General features: G+C 39.9%; 1 protein-coding gene across 14 annotated transcripts in view; it reads left to right on the plus strand.

Annotated features, from left to right (window-relative positions):
• Positions 1 to 15,926, plus strand: part of AUTS2 (activator of transcription and developmental regulator AUTS2) — a 1,193,046-nt gene that overhangs the window by 266,766 nt on the left and 910,354 nt on the right. The gene's annotated exons all lie outside the window — the stretch shown is intronic.

The following is a 15,926-nucleotide window of genomic DNA, read 5'->3' on the forward strand; positions in this document are numbered from 1 at the left end:
GCATGGCAAAAATCTTCCTTTGTTTTTAACTAACCTCTTTACCTTCACCCTGTTTTCATAATGTGTCACCCTCCCTCTCTCCCCCTATTTTTTCCTCCTAAATTAAACCAACAGGAGTCATTTGAAATAGGCAGCAGTGCCAGAATTAGCAAATAAAAATATAGGACACATAGATAAATTTGAATCTAGATAAACAAATAATTATTTTTTAGTATAAGTATGTCTCATGCAATATTTGAGAATACTTACTCTAAAAAATCATATAGAAAATTCCGATTTAGCTGGGCATCCTGTATTTTATCTAGTAACCCTACATAGGCATATATTTGAAATAAAAATAAAATTTTACATTAAAGAAAACATTATAAAGAAGAAAATTTTAAGTTTATTGTGTGTTAAATACTCCTAATGCTTTCCTTACTGAAAAATGTAAGACTGTGGACAAATTATGAAACAGTTTGTGCATAAGATTCGTAAGTTAGCTACCTAATGAAAAGCTTCTGTTGGCTATTGGAATCAGCCATTTATTCTAGGATTCAGCTTTATCTCTTCGCTTTCTAAGAAGATGCGGCTCATTTTGAGGTGAGAATATTTAGTGCAAGCGGTAGACCGTTGTTACACATGATATATCACAAGCACCTGTGTCAAAAACAAATGTTGAAGTATTCAACAATTTTTTCCTCATTTAAATTGTGCCCAGCTCTCTTAGCTCAATTTCTTCTGGCTTAAAGATTCTTAACACAAACAATTGGATGATGAAGACAGTAAATTCTTGATTGAGCGAAGTTTTTATCCAAGACTAGCTTCCCTGTGTCACCCAGGTTATATGTGGAGTACAAACTAATTATGAAGCTAAATCTTCCTCAGACCACGTAAGACTACTCCAAAGCTTAATGAAATGATGCTGCAATATTTGTTCCATGCTTTGCTTTTTACCAAGCCTGTGCATACATTCTGATTTGATTCTCATGACAGTCTATGAGAGAACAGTGATGATTTGTGTCCTCATTTTATAAAAGATAAATTTGAATTTTTGATAGGTGAAATGGCTTGCTTAAGATCAAGCAGGACTTAAATCTTGGTCTTAGGCCTTTTGGGCTATTGCTCTTTCCACCACCTGTATTGACTTTTGAATGTAAGTGATTTGGGAATTAGGCAGTTCAGGAGTAATTGTACCAGTGTTCCCCTCTGCTAGCTTGGAAAATGAAGAGCTGTTTTCATACCTGTGCATTGTGCTGGAAGAGGTATTTGCCTTTGGTTCAGTGCATACCTATAATACACATTGGTTCTTCTTTTGAGGAACAGCCACCTCCCCTGTACAAACAGCCTTTCTGAATGAAGGGGATCAGCCACCGTTGACCTGTGAGTTTGAAGTATTGCACCGTTAATGTTTGGGCAGGATTTTTTTGAACATGTGGTTGTACCACAGAGTTACGCAAGTGAAATATTCTTGGAAATGACATTCTGCACAACCATAGGGAGAAATACTGAGAAGCTGGCAAGAGAGTCAATTCTATCAGTGTTTATTGAGCACCTATAATGTGCATTTTGTGAATACTGGATGATGTGGATGAGAAAAAGTCTAAGTCCTACTCAGGAGCCCTTTCTGCTACAGTACCTTCATTAGCATCTCCTGCCTGTCAGTGTTTGAAATTCCTGGCTCATTTTTGTTATATTTTATTTCTGATTTGAGGCATTGTGTCCTTTATTTTTTATTTGTTATGTATAGTCCCCTAACAAAGTTTGAACTTTTTGAGGTCAAGGATCATATATATATACACACACACACACACTCATGTACAGAAGAAGTTCTTGATGGATAAGCAAATAAATTTGTGGTATTCTTGGGGAATCTTGGATTAATAAATGGATAGCATCCCTCGGCTGTTGTATACCTATATTCAGAGGATCCATGACTCAATGATGGGGTAAGGAGGCTACAAGAGGCAAAGTCAATGACTGAATTGAACATGGGATATCATCTCAAATTATCCTGGGAAACAACATTATTGTCTACTTGTTAACCAAATATATGCAGTTGATATCATTCAGGCCTTGCACAAGTTCCTTAGTGTATAATCTTGGTCCTTAGAATGAAGTGAGCAGCAGGTACATATTCAGAGACTCATAGTTTGATGGCATGGGAACTGTATCTTTGGAGATAATAATAGAAAAAACTGTGCCTTATCTGATTAAAAATGATTTCCTAAAAAGTACTTGGATAATTCCTAATTGTTCCGGTTTTCATAAATGATTTGGAAAATGCTGTTTGAGACTGTGATTGTTAATCTACTGTGGAAGCCTGTTAACTTCTTTTTATAACTCAAAAGCCTTTAATATACGGGGCAAGAGAACATGGATTGAAAAATGGATAAGAGTAACTAACTTTATTGTAAGTCACTGGTGATATTTGGTCCCTGCCTTTGTTCTTTTGTTTTACTTTCTTTCCTCATAGGACTCACTACCTTTTAACATATTAGTAAGACCAGGGGAATTTGTTCACTTTTTTCTTTGATGTATAACAAATCATACTGCTTAAGTTAAAGCTAAAATAGATATTTAGGTTAAAAATTATGTAGATATTTAAGTTAAAAATGTGAATTGACATAAGGAATAATATTAAGAGAACAATGTAGCAAAAAGTGTCATATATATACATATCTGTGTGTATGTGTGTGTTATATATATATATGTATTCACATGTTATATACAGACATACACACAGACATATGTAAGTACCAGGGATGAAACAAAAAACAAAAATAAAACAACCTGTGTTAAGTACTGTGTTAGTAGTAAAGATGATAGAAAAAAGTAAAACCCCAGATCCTTGGCCAGAGATGCTTACTTGTCTTACACTTCTTACAGCCCCCTCTTTACTACACGACGGGTTAACTTAATCAGGACAGACTGTATAAGTTGTGGGGCCCAATGCAGAATGAAAGCATGGAGCCCCTTGTACAAAAAGTAGGGCAAAGGTGCCATTAAAGGTGGTAAAATATAAAATATTTTTCTTCTAGGGGATCTCTTTCAACTTTTTATGGTGTTTTAAATTAGCTGTTTAATGTTGCTTTAAGTGAGGAAAAATTCAAATTTTAAATTGCTACCATGAATTTTACCATTCATGGTTCTGTTGTGCAATGCCAGTTTTAAATGCAGATATGAGAGCATTCAATTTGTATGTAGAATCACTGAATTTATACAGTTTATGTGGTGCCTCATAGGCACATAATGTATTTTGTTTTTACCACACAGTGGAAACACTGCATGAAACGAACTCAGCGGTTTTTATTTCACTTGTTGATATGCACACATTTAACCAACACTCTCTACCTTCAGATTACAATGAGTAAGGAAAGACTGAAAGGGACTGTCTTCCCCTTTCCTCCTGTGTCATTTTCAGTGTAAGTGATTGGCTAATACAGGGAAGTAATATGTGTAAGAAAAGGTATGTTAGGATTTCTTGCCATTCATGTTTGTTTTAGAACACTATTTCCAGCTTTCTGCCTTTAAATTGAAGTTTTGATTTGAAGGGAAAGTATAGGCTCCCAAGGTTGTCTGTCTTTCCTCTGGCTTCGTCGTAACCATAACACATTTATAGGGTAGTCCCCGCTTTATCCATGGGGAATACATTCCAAGACCCCTAGTGGATGCTGGAAACCGCAGATAGTACTGGACCCTATATATACTATGCTTTTTCCTATACATACGTGGCTGTGGTAAGTTTAATTAGGGACAGTAAGAGAGCTAACAACAATAACAGAGATTTAACAACAATAACTAAAACAACAGTAATTAACTATAGTACTAAAAGCTATGTGAATGTGGTCTCTCTCTCTCTCAAAATATCTTACTGTACTCTACTCACCCTTTTTGTTATCTGTTGATCTGATAACTGAGACAGCTACTAAGTGACTAATGGATGAGTAGCATCTATAGCATGGACATGCTGGACAAAGGGATGATTCATGTCTGGGTGAGACAGAGCAGGACAGCACAGGGCCTCATGCTATTCATAATGCCTCAAAATTTAAAACTTATGAGTTGTTTATTTCTGGAATTTTTCATTTAATATTTTCAGATTGTAGTTGACTATGGGTGACTGAAATTGTGAAACTGGAGATAAGGTGGACTGCTGTACTCTGATTTTTACTGAACTCTCACGTATTGCAGGCTCACTGGAATTCTGTGTTACTGGGACATACAAACACTATGTGAATGGGGCAGCCAGGAATTCGCTTGCGCCTGTTGCGTGTATTTTTTCTACTCATGGACATGTTCCACTGTCTTATCCGACTTAACTTACAAAACAAAGTTCAAAGATAAGATTATAGAGCATTAAACCAAGTGCCGAGCCCTTCCGAGTGCAGGGCCCTGAGTGATTGCACAGGTCACACACCCATGAAGCTGGCTCTGACCTTAATAGATAAGGAAGCACAGCAGAGACATATGCTGGGCCTGATGCCCTGTGTTTTCACACTGAGGAAAGCATGAATAATCTCTTACGTTCCTTGTTTGAAGCTCAGGCTTCAAAAGTAGGAAAGGTTAGAACATCAATCCATTGTGCCTTTCCACCTTTTATCTGTAACTTGCTGAAATGTTTTCTTCCTCCTCCTTTCTTTCTTGTCATGTTGGATATGTCCTTAATATATTAGTGTCAAGTGTTGTGTCTGAATGTGAACCTGAATTCTATTCTAAGTGCTGAAATTAAAACAGTGTTTCTCTGTTTAGTTTCTAATGTATTCGGGGTACTAGAGTATCTAAAACAGCATTTTAAGAGGCTTTAACATTTTTTGCCTTTTTTTCTCCCCAATTATACAAGTCATTTTTCTTTTTCTGATTTGTCATCTCCTGAGAAAGTAGGCCTCCCTTTTTTTTCTTGCATGTGGCAGATTAGTATCCTGTGGTCCATTGCAACCACCACAGTGGTTGGTAGGAAGTAGAACTTGTAGAAGGTGCAGTTAAAACTACTATTAAAGTAGCAAAGAACTTTCTTTGCCCTCTCAGATGAGGACCAGGAAGTTGACTTTCACATTTGAGGTGGCACTTGATATAACCTATATTCTTTTTTTTTTTTTGAGACAGAGTGTCGCTTTGTCACCCTGGCTGGAGTACAGTGGTGTGATCTCAGCTCACTGCAACCTTAGCCTCCCGGGTTCAAGCGATTCTCCTGCCTCAGCCTCCCGAGTAGCTGGGATTACAGGCACGCACCGTCACACCCAGCTAATTTTTCTGTTTTTAGTAGAGACAGGGTTTCACCATGTTGGCCAGGCTGGTCTCAAACTCCTGACCTCAGCTGATCTGCCCGCCTCAGCCTCCCAGAGATATAGTCTATATTCTAAAGAGACTCTTTTTTTCTAATGAAGTGGTTATCATCTGCTAATACTTTGAGGAAAAAAGATAAATGTTCCAGGATTTATAAGTTCAGAGAAGTAGCTTAACAGAGTGCGGTGCTTCACAGGTCTGTCTGGCTGTGGAATCAGATTGACTTCAGGTTGCTGTCATAGCTCTGCAGCATAGGAGCTGGGAAATTTAGTAACCTTACTTGGTGGTTCTCAACCCTTATTGGTATGGTTAAGGAACTTTGAAAAAACACCTGTAAAGATTTGAATTTAGTTGCTGTTGGGTGAGGCTCAGGCTTTTTTTTTTTTTTGCATCCCAGAGTTAGCAGTCAGGGTTGAGAACACTAGCTTATCTCAGAACATCAATATTCTCATTTATAAGATGAGAGAATTAGAGTGTATGAGATTGTCGTGAGATCTAGGCAGATGAACACAGCCCTTGGCCAGTCAATGTGAGTGACTGTTATCGTTAACCACCCATACTGATTCTTTGCTGAGACTGGAAGCTAGACTGGCATTCATTTCTTAAGCTGGAAACCTGTGCTGATTTGTTAGAAATGCTGCAAGGAACAGAAATGATTATCTATCCTAAGAGAATGACTTGGATCTTGTTAGAATACCATGCCCAACTTCTCACCTCCCAGGAAGAGTGTGTCACAGAATAGCTGGAATTACACCTGCTTTATGTGTGAAGATTATCCCTGGAATAGATACATCTTTGAGGAAGAAGTTGATTTATTCATTTGTGTAATGTTTATTGATAATTAATACCTATCAGCACTTCTAGACTGTGGCCTGGAGGAATCCATAGATTGGTAATTGGATGGAAAAGTAAATGTAAATTATAATACAGAAGAACAAGTGTTTTGTTAAGGATAATGGAAACTTTAAAGCTAAGTAGAAGATAGCCAAGCTGCGAGGCCTGGGTGGGCTAGGGAAGAAGGTTATTACTGGCAGAGGAAGTTGCAGTTTTAAAGAGACTTAGAGGCTGGACACAGTGGCTCATGCCTGTAATCTCAGCAATTTGGGAGACCAGGGCAGGAGGATCACATGAGCCCAGGAGTTTAAGAGCAGCCTTGGCAACATAGTGAGACCCTGTGTCAAAAAAAAAAAAAAAGAACAAGAGACATGAAGACACACTTGGCATGACTAGGAAACTTAAAGTAGTTTAGCATGTCTGGAGTATACTTACTCCAGAATTGGGAGTCCAGAAGATGGTGATAAGAAAGAGGTTAGAACCATAAGCAGGGTCCCAGTCATGGAGGGCCTTATTTGGAGATTGAAATTGATTATTGGATAGCCATTGAACATTGTAAGCAAGAAGTGGCATGCTTAGACTTGCACTTTGGAGATATCACAATCCTACAACAGGCTGAAAGGCTGGAGACATGGAGGCCACTTGGGATGTTGTTAATGGAAGTCCAGATGAGGAGGTCTGAATTAAGGTAGTAGCAGTGTAGTCAGTCACAGTGAGGTGGACAACAGATGGCGGTGATTAAGAAGGTGGAATTGGTAGGTGTCAGCCCCAGGCATTGCATCTTTTTTTTTTTTCTTCCAAATTGTGGAGGTGCAGTCTATCTCTGTCACCCAGGCTGGAGTGCAGTGACGTGATCTCGGCTCACTGCAACCTTTGGCTCCCTGGTTCAAGAGATTCTCATGCCTCAGCCTCCCAAGTACCTGGGATTATAGGCATGAGCCACCATGCCCAGCTATTTTTGTTTGTTTGTTTGTTTTGTATTTTTAGTACAGACGGGGTTTCACCATGTTGGCCAGGCTGGTCTCGAACTCTTGACCTCAGGTGTGAGTCATTACGTCCAGTTAGATTGCATCGGTTTGATGTTGGGTGTCTAGGATGTGCATCTCTCAACTCGTGATGCCTCCCTGAACCTTCGATGATTATCTATTGACTATAATCTACCCCCAACCCTTTTTTTTTTCCATTTTCATCTGTCACTGAATTCCTCTGTGGATCCATTGATCACGCTTTGCATATTTATTCCTTCTCCCCCAACCCCATTCTTCCTGGATGAGCTTTTTGCTCTCTCTTTTTTAAACCATTGCACTTGACTGTCTAGGTGTTTGCCAGTATATCAAATAAGTATGTATTTGAAAATCTAGGTGAGCCTTTCTTAAACACTGGTTGCTCAGTCTAAGGTATCCATTGTGTTTATGGAATTACTTTCTCTCCTGTTTATCTAAATGGTACGAGTTTGATAACTTTTCTGAAGATAATTGAGAAAAAGTAACTTTGATCATTTTTTTCTTCTGTGGTTCAGAAGAGAAATTGTTTGTTTCTTGCTCCTATCTGAGCCAGATTGCAAATTTAGTGCTAAGATTTCTGGCATTAAGAGGATTATTATTATTATTGTTAAATTGATTGTCTCATTAGATTACCAACATGAGGCTCATGGGACTTAAAAGATTTATGCCCATATCCTGGTTCCATTTTTGTGTAGAGCCTGTGGGATGAAAATGGCTCACAGGTCTCTTTGTGACACAAGTAGCTTGATGAATGGCCTATGGTTCATGTGTAGAAAATGTTGGCGACTATAGATTTATTTTAGTATCATTTTAGGAAGCACAAAACTGGTGTCCCAATTGAACCTTACGGAGAGAGCATCATTACTTTCCATCACAGGTTCAGACTTTGGGACCCCAGAAATGGAACTCTTTGAAGAGGTCAGAGCCTGTATGCACCGTCTCAGTCAACTCAACTGCATGTAGAGGAGGGAAAGAGTGTTGTTATTATTCTTAATATTCTTATAGTAGCGTCTAATAGTACATTAGTAAATAGTTATTCACAAATGGTTGTTCCTATTGCTTAGCAATTTCTGATTTCAGATTTGTGTTTTGGATATATGTGCATACTGACCTTCTGCCTTTTAATAAATCTAGAATTCATTTGATAGTACAAATTAACAAAACCAGTTGTAATAAAAATATTGAATTTTAACTTTAAAAAATATGCAGTGTGGCCAGGTGCAGTGGCTCACACCTGTAATCCCAGCACTTTGGGAGGCCGAGGTGGGCAGATCACGAGGTCAGGAGATCGAGACCATCCTAGCGAACATGGTGAAACCCCGTCTCTACTAAAAATACAAAAAAATTAGCTGGGTGTGGTGGCATACATCTGTAGTCACAGCTACTCTGGAGGCTGAGGCAGGAGAATCGCTTGAACCCGGGAGGTGGAGGTTGCAGTGAGCCGAGATCGTGCCACTACATTCCAGCCTGGGGGACAGAGAGAGACTCCGTCTCAAAAAAAAAAAAAAAAAAAAAAAAAAAAAAAAAAAATCAGTGTTTGGCCAGGCGCGGTGGCTCACACCTGTAATTGTCGGCACTTTGGGAAGCTGAGGTGGGCAGATAACAAGGTCAGGAGTTCAAGACCAGCCTGGCCAATATGGTGAAACCCCGTCTCTACTAAAAATACAAAAATTAGCTGGGTGTGGTGGCGTGCGCCTGTACCCCAGGAGGCAGAGGTTGCAGTGAGCTGAGACTGCCACTGCACTCCAGCCTGGGTGACAGAGTGAGGCGCCATCTCAAAAAAAAAAAAAAATGTATGTATATATATAAAATACATTATGTATATATAATACATATTATATATACATAAAATATTTTATATTTATATATTTTTTGAGATATATAAAATACATTATATATACATACATAATGTATTATATGTATTTATATTTATATATTTATATATATTTATATGATATTTATATTTATATATATTTATATATAATATTTATATTTATATATAATATTTATGTTTATATATATAATATATATTTTATATATATATATTTTTTCAGTGTTCATATAACAAATTTCTATTGAGAACTACCAAGGACCAGACTTGGTGCTGTGGGATATTTGATAGGTGTGAGACAGTCTTTTCTTCAGAGGGTTTGTATCCTAGGAGTAGGGATAATGATAACTGCATAAGCCACCTGATTGATGTGGAATTGGATGCAACTTTTACTACAGGAATTGACATAAGGATTTAGACCCTTTTCCAGTACATCAACCTAGTAGTATTAACAGGACTGTGGCAACTTTGAACTTCCCTAATGAGAAAAACGTGTTGGTGAGCAGGCATTATCACATCTTCCCTTGCTTTTCTGTTTAAATACAGTATCCTATTCAGATAGGCAAATCTCTGATGTTTTGTTGAGCGAAGTCTATGGCCCAGATCATATAATAGATGATGTGTTTGTTGGTTGCCCACTGATTAGCTTGGGACTTGTTAGCTAAAGGTCCACGGCCCCTCTGAAGTCTTCATTATGTTGTTAGTCCCCCAGAATGATCCCCTGACGTTTCTTCTAAATATGGTTTATTTTTTGCAGCTTAATGATTTACTTATTTGCCAAATACTAGGATTTGGTTTCAGAGAGCATCCTTTTCTACCTCCTTGGGTATATAGGCCGTGATTTATAATGTCTAGTTACTCTATCAATGAATCAGTTAGTGACCATTTTGAGTGTTAAGAGCTTTGAGTAAAGAAGTGTGTGAAAAGGCTTCTGCCACCAGGGAACTTGTTTCCCTGTGCCTAGTTTAAACCAAAAGTCTTCAAACTTTTTTGATTGTGAACCCCAGTTGGACAAATCACTTAGAGTAAGCACCTCATTTTAAAGTTTTATGTTTATACTACTGTACTAATATATAGATCAGAAACACACCGAATTAGAAAGTAATAAAGAATGAGATGCGTATTTATTAGTTTACTTAGACTTTTATTTTAGATTCAAGGGATACACATGCAGGGGTGTTACCTGAGTATATTGGGTGGTGCTGAGGCTTGGGGTATGAATGACCCCGTCACCCAGGTACTAAGCATAGTACCTGGCAGTTTTTCAACTCTTGCCTCCTCCCTTCCACTTCTGATAGCCCCCAGTGTCTTTTGTTGCCGTCTTTATTTCTATGAGTACCTAGTGTTTAGTTCCCACTTACAGGTGAGAACATGCAGTATTTGGTTTTCCTGTTACTGTGGTAATTCACTTAGGAGAAAAACAGATTTAAATAGACATTATAATGTAGTCTTACCCCTCAGTGGAACATTCTACAGACCACTGGTGTAGACAGAAAATGCTAGAGGGTTGCTTGGGAGAGAGAAATCATCCCTGAGGCACGTGGTGGAGAATGAGTTGTGTGCAAGACATCACCAGAGTCATGGCAGGCCGTGGAGAAGACACAGTTGGTACCATCTTTTGGTGCAAGCAGCAGGGAGCCATGGATCTTCCTAGGAGGAGCCGCAAGGTAGAAGTGGCCATGCCATAGACGCCTGCATAGCCTAGTGGGCTGGGGTAGACGGTGGGGGGCATGTGTGTAAAGAGATAATGTGAGGGAGACAGGTTGGGATCCTAATCCTAATCCCACAGCAGAATAGAAAGGCAAAGAGGATGGTGGTGGCAGGTAGGGTGAGGAGGTAGTGAATATGTGGACACTTCCTGCATGACCAGAAATGCTAAGGAGGAAGTGAGTTTCAAAGTCTGCTGGACAACAGTGGTTTGTAGTAGGAGAACCCTAAGGTGGAGGGAGCGGGGAGGGGAAGGACTGGCCACATCCCAAAACCTTATTGTGTCCAATTTTACTGCAGCTGTTTTATGACTGCAACATTTTTGTTCAGGAAATGGTTTATTTACCCCCACACCTTTTCTTTTAGACTAAATGACAAGAACCAGTGCTCACATCCGGGGTCAAAGCTAATCTTTGAAGAGGTGGAAAACGCCTCCTTGTTTCATTGTCTCTCTTGAAAGTGGTGCCTCCCTTTCACTCTCCTGCAGGAGAGAGATGTCCAGCTACTGCCTAAGCAGCCCCAGTGAAAAGGGATGGTTCTTGAGGCTTCCAGAGGTCAATCTGGCATAAGAAGTAAAGAAGAAGCCACATAACTCTGAGAGGCAGAATTTCTTTCCTTGGACAGGATAGAGCTTTTAATTGAATCCAAATCACATCTCTCATCCTGTGAATCCTGCAGAGCAGTACATTTTTAACTAGGAAGAGCATCAATTATGTATTAGCCATGATACTAATTTACCCTGAGTGTGTGTCTTAGAGCTGGCTTTCATCTCTGCATAGCCACTGATGTAATGCCATTGTGTTTCTATACTCAACCAGTTGCTCTTAAGATAGGGTGTCCTGCTATTGAAAAGAGTAGAAAGTAGGGATTGCTATTGCTGAGGCTCTTTCTGTGCTCTTACAGCTGAGGGCCCTTTGGGATACCACCTTAGGGTGGGAGAGCTGTTCACTCACCGCTGTGCTTTGAGATGCAGACTGGGGCTTGTCCTTTTACTCTGATGCTGCTGCTTTATCAGTTATTTGGTATTATTGTGTTCCAGGATAAATCTCTGGAACTCTCACTTATAGATATTTGAGACTTTCTGTGTGTGTGTGTATATGTGTGTGTGTGTGTGTGTGTGTGTGTTTGTTTGAGACAGGGTCTTGCTCTGTTGCCCAGGCTGGAGTGCAGTGGCATGATCTCAGCTCACTGCAGCCTCCCTCCATCCTGGGCTCAAGTCATCCTCCCACTTCATCCTCCCAAGTAGCTGGGACTACAGGCATGTGCCACCATGCCCGGCTATTTTTTTGTTTTGTTTTGTTTTTGTAGAGATGGGATTTTGCCATGTTGCCCAGGCTGGTCCTGACCTCCTGGGCTCAAGTCATCCACCCACCTCAGCCTCCCAAAGTGTTGGGATTGCAGGTGTGAGCCACTGTGCCCAGCCTGAGATTTTGAATGTTTGCCTCCAGAAAATGTAGGCAGTTTCTGTGGCTGCTTATTTCCTCGCCAGTAATATATTTTGCTGATTCCTAGAGTACTAAATGTAATGATGGCCAAAGTGGACTGAGCATTTCCTAGATCTTGACACTCTTCTAAGCACATTATATGTATTAACTTACTAAATTCTCACAAAAATCCTATGAGGTAAATACTATTATCATCCCTATGTTACAGATGAGGAAAATGTTAAATGACTTACCTAGTGAGTGTAGCATAGGCTCTGGTGTAAAAAGCTAATTCAAACACCTGCCTTGCCACTGTGAATCACGGCCCTCAGTCCTTTCCTGAGAAAAATTGATTTTTTTTTTTTTTTTTTTTTGAGGCAAGGTCTTACCCTGTCACTCAGGCTGGAGTGCAGTGGTTTGATCATAGATTGCTGCAGCCTTGGCTTCCCAGGCTTAGACAATTCTACCATGTCAGCATCCTGAGTAGCTGGGATTGCAGGTGTGCACCACCACACTCGTCTAACCTTTTAATTTTTTAGAGAGATGGGATTTTTCTATGTTGCCCAGTGTATTAGTCCATTCTTGCACTGCTATAAAGAACTAACTGAGACTGGGTAACTTATAATGAAAAGAGGTTTAATTGTCTCATGGTTCTGCAGGCTGTACAGGAAGCATGGCTGGGGAGGCTTCAGGAAACCTTCATTCATGGTAGAAGGTGAAGGGGAAGCAGGCACATCTTACATGGCCCGGGCAGGAGGAAGAAAGTGGGGGTGGGGGTGCCACACACTTTTAAACAACCAGATCTCGTGAGAGCTCACTCAGTATCATGAGAACAGCAAGGGGAAAATCCGTCCCCATCATCCAGTCACCTCTCACCAGGCCTTACTTCCAACACTGGGGATTACAATTCAACATGAGATTTTGATGGGGACACAAAGCCAAGCCATATCACCCAGCCGGGAAAATGGATTGTTAATAGTACCTGCATACAGGATTGTGGTGGGCATGTGATTCTGGCAGGTGATAAGCTCTTCATTAGCATTCACTACCACAGTGGACACCACCATCCTCCTCCTCCTCATCATAATTATCTATCCAGAGGATCGTGTGAGATGCTTCAAACCCCGGACTAAGGCAATCTCAAAGGATAATTTGCCTCAGGTGTCAGAATTGTTTAGCTGTACTTGCCTTTCCTTGCAAATATAATGGCAGAAAAAGAGGAAAATTTAGACATTTTGAGCCTTTTCCAAGCGGGAAGTCAGGTAAGATATTTTCAGATAGATAATTTGTTTTCTCCTTGTGCTCTTCTTATCACTTCCTTCCTCTCTCTCTCCCACCTCTGAGAACCTTGGATGAGGGTAGATGAAGTAGAGGAGGGTGGTAACAGTGGTGGTAAAAGAAAAAGTAACCACCAAACATGTACAGAACCACTCCAGCATTTAATTAAAGCCTGCAGCCCTTTGTCAGCCAGAAGCTCCTCTCACGGTGAGAGAGGCAGAGAGCCTTGTCACTGTCTCTAGAATTATTTGTATAATTCAGCAGCTGTTTCCCTCAGATGCCTACCACACGAGGTTGGATTATAAAGACGTATGAGTAGAATCTCCAAGGTTCAGACGCTTGTGTTCACTGTTGAGCTGAGAGCCACTTAGGCTGTTCTTGTACAAATGCATTAGATTATGGTTAAGCAGCTTATGGACATAAAAACACATTAGAACTTTACAGCACTCTATAAATTATAGTTTTTGCAGCATTCACAGCCACAATGCTAGGTAATTACATTCATTAATCTACTAGTAAGAGCACATAAAGTTGCCTCCCAAACCATACTGTATGTGTCAGTGCTCAGCTGGGAAGGAGAGTTTTTTTTCTCTCCTTTTTCCCCATCTTTCCCTGTTCCATTAAGCCTTGTGTGGGAAGATTTTTGATGTTACATTGAGGTGTTCCCTAAAAGAATCCAATAAACCCATTTTTTTTTTTTAATGGTTAGGCTCTGGCAGGAGGCCTTGTAGGTAATATTTTCATGTTGAGCTGCACCTAGTAACTATTTTTGTATGCATTTATTTTCTTTTTGGAAATGGACAGATGTCTCATTTGGAAAGCCAGCAGGGGTAAAGCAGTTGAAAAGAGATGTATGATAGAATCAGCAGTAAATGCTTTTTCAGGCCTTCTTTTTCCCTGTCTCTGGTAGCAGTTAACATGGTGGTCCTTTTAATTTTGGATCTATCAAGAGTACAAAGTATTGCTCTCTTCCCATGCCAAACTTTCTTAAAGTTTCCATCTTTCCATATGGTGATAGGAAATGCCTCCCCCCACAGCCCTCTCTCAGAACTTTCTCTTATTTGCATGTCTCATAAATTACAGAAGGTAGATTTAGGAAGAAATGCTGGAACTTTATATGGTGCTAGTATTTCAAGGAGCAAATTGTACTTTCTTTGCATTGTTTCCCAGGTTAAATAGACCAAGTGGGCCAGGCGTGGTGGCTCACACCTGTAATCCCAACACTTTGGGAGGCCAAGGTGGGTGGATCACATGAGGTCAGGAATTTGGGACCAGCCTGCCAACATGGTGAAACCTCGTCTCTACTAAAGATACAAAATTAGCTGGGAGGGGTGGTGCACGCCTGTAATCCCAGCTACTCAGGAGGCTGAGGCAGGATAATCACTTGAAACTGGGAGACGGAAGTTGTAGTGAGCTGAAATCAGGCCACTGCACTCCAGCCTGGGCGACAAGAGCGAAACTCTGTCTCAAAAAAAAAAAAAAAAAAAAAAAGACCAGTGATAGGCCAGGCGTGCTGGCTCATGCCTGTAATCCCAGCACTTTGGGAGGCTGAGGTGAGAGGATTGATTGCTTGCTCAGGAGTTTGAGACCAGCCTGGGCAACATAATGAGACCCTATTTCAATGTAATAAATAAATAAGTAAATAATTTTTTTAAAAAGTAAAAAAAAAAAAAAATAGGCCAAGTAATACAGCCATCTTAAAAACAAAAATGGAATAGAGAAGTATGTTAACATGCAACCCCAAGGCACACTATAAGTCCTAGGTCATGCTCAGACCACATTCTAGGCTTCTGCTTTCAGTTCTGTTCGCATGAATGAGGACATGAATGCTAGAGCCACGCGGGTCTGTGTTGAGTCCTGGTATTTTCTTTTCATAGCTATGTGACCTTGGGCATGTTAATTAATAGTAATAAAAATAATTAACTTGGACTGAACTCCTAATATATCCTAGGCATTACATTAACTAATATAATCCTAATAGCTGCTTTATAAGTTAGGTGATACTATTCGCTCCATTTTATGTATGAGAAAACTGAAGCTTCACAGGGTATTGTGGTAATTAAATGAGGTATTATAAATAAAATATCCAGTATGTTGCTTGGCACATTCAATGACACTCAGTAAACACAATCTTGAGGATAAACGGAGAATAGATCCCACCATTGTTCCTCCAATGCCAAATGTAAACTTTTAGAATGACAGTTTCCCTTTTTAATGACTTACCAGTCGTTAATTGTATCAGTCAGGAAGAGGAATTCCTCACATCATTTATTTATAATTTATTTACTGTCTATACCAGGAAATATCCCAAGCACTTTCCACAAATTTCATTAAACTTTCTATTCCTGTATTCCAGGAGAAGAAATGGAGGCTCATAAGGGCCAAGGCATTTGTTCATGTTCATAAAGCCAGAAAGTGGGAAAGCCAGTTCTCGGACTCAGATGTAACCGCCACCAGTAAAGAGTAGGGACAGCAGTGAAGTGGTCTATTTTCTTGGAATGAAGCTTCTATGGTGGGAAGTAATCTAAGCAACTGATTAAGGAGCCAACTTTGTGTACTTCAAAGCAGCCTCAGCTTCGGGGT

Source organism: Pongo pygmaeus, chromosome 6 (assembly GCF_028885625.2).
Source record: "Pongo pygmaeus isolate AG05252 chromosome 6, NHGRI_mPonPyg2-v2.0_pri, whole genome shotgun sequence".
Lineage (NCBI taxonomy): Eukaryota > Metazoa > Chordata > Mammalia > Primates > Hominidae > Pongo > Pongo pygmaeus.